Source organism: Microtus ochrogaster, chromosome 8, assembly GCF_000317375.1.
Source record: "Microtus ochrogaster isolate Prairie Vole_2 chromosome 8, MicOch1.0, whole genome shotgun sequence".
NCBI classification, from domain to species: Eukaryota; Metazoa; Chordata; class Mammalia; order Rodentia; family Cricetidae; genus Microtus; species Microtus ochrogaster.
The window spans coordinates 5299217-5300411 of record NC_022015.1 but is presented as its reverse complement, the minus strand read 5'-3'; positions in this window follow the sequence as shown (position 1 = coordinate 5300411).

The following is a 1195-nucleotide window of genomic DNA, read 5'->3' as shown; positions in this document are numbered from 1 at the left end:
CCTGAGGCTAAAGCGATGAGTTTTGGATTAATTCCATAAGCAGAGGAAATCTCAAAACCTAGTATCGACTCTGTCCTGTGGTTATTAGTGTTCACTCTTACGAAGATCTATAATGAAAAGGAGTAAACTGAGCAAGGAAAAATACAAAACTCACAGATTGAGAAGAAAAGGGGCACCAGGAAGTGGAGTGGAGCTACTCCTGTCTTCAAGGAGAGAAACAGATAAAGAAATGGAATAAAGGGAGTGGTGATATCTAGGATTGGTGGTACACCCCTTTAATCCCAAGCACTCAGGAGACAAAGGCAAGCATATCTCTAAATTCAAGGCCAGTCTGCTCTACAGAACAAGTTCCAGGACAGCCAAGCTTAGGCAACCACCTAAAACAGAAGTCTGGTGAATAAAATTGAATGAGGGACCATGCTTCAGCTCCAGCTCCAGCAAGCGGCAGAACTGTCAGCTTTGGCCATGTGGTTCTGGCTTTAGAGTCAAAGACAGAAGAAGGGGATTATGGAATCTCCCTCTATGACTATTGAGGCCAGATGTGTGTCAGGGGTGTCACTGCATGGAGGTCTAGAGAGGTTATTGCATGAAGCTGTGAAGGTGAAGCCTGGGTTGCCTTGGAGATTCCAAGACATTGGAGGTGCCAGAGTCATGGGACACCTGCTGAGGAAAACTACTAACAGGGAGTGGAACCAGCCTAAGAGAAAGAAGTGTGTTCCAGTCAAAAAAGTTGGAAGGGGTTGGAGATCTGAAGAGCACTTTGATATCAGACATGGAGATGCAGAGTTTGGAGTTTGCCCAGATGGTTTTTGGTCCTGTTTTGGTCCAGTATTTCCTCACTATGCTCTCTTTCCTCCATTTTGGAATGGTAATGTATATCCTATGCTGTCTTATGTTGGAAGTATGTGATCTGTTTTTTTTTATTTTGATTTTATAGAAGATTACAGTTAAGAAATTGCATGAGTCTCAGAAGAGGATTTGAACTTGGACTTTTAAACATTGTTGAGACTTTGATAGATTATGGGAACTTTTGAAGTTGGACTAAATGTATATCACATTATGTTAAGGCTACAAGCCTAAGGGCTAAGGACTAGAATGTGTTAGTTTGAATAGGAATGGCCCCCATAGACTCATGTGTCTGAATGTTTGGCCCATAGTGAATGGCACTATTAGGAGGTATGCCTTGTTGGAATAG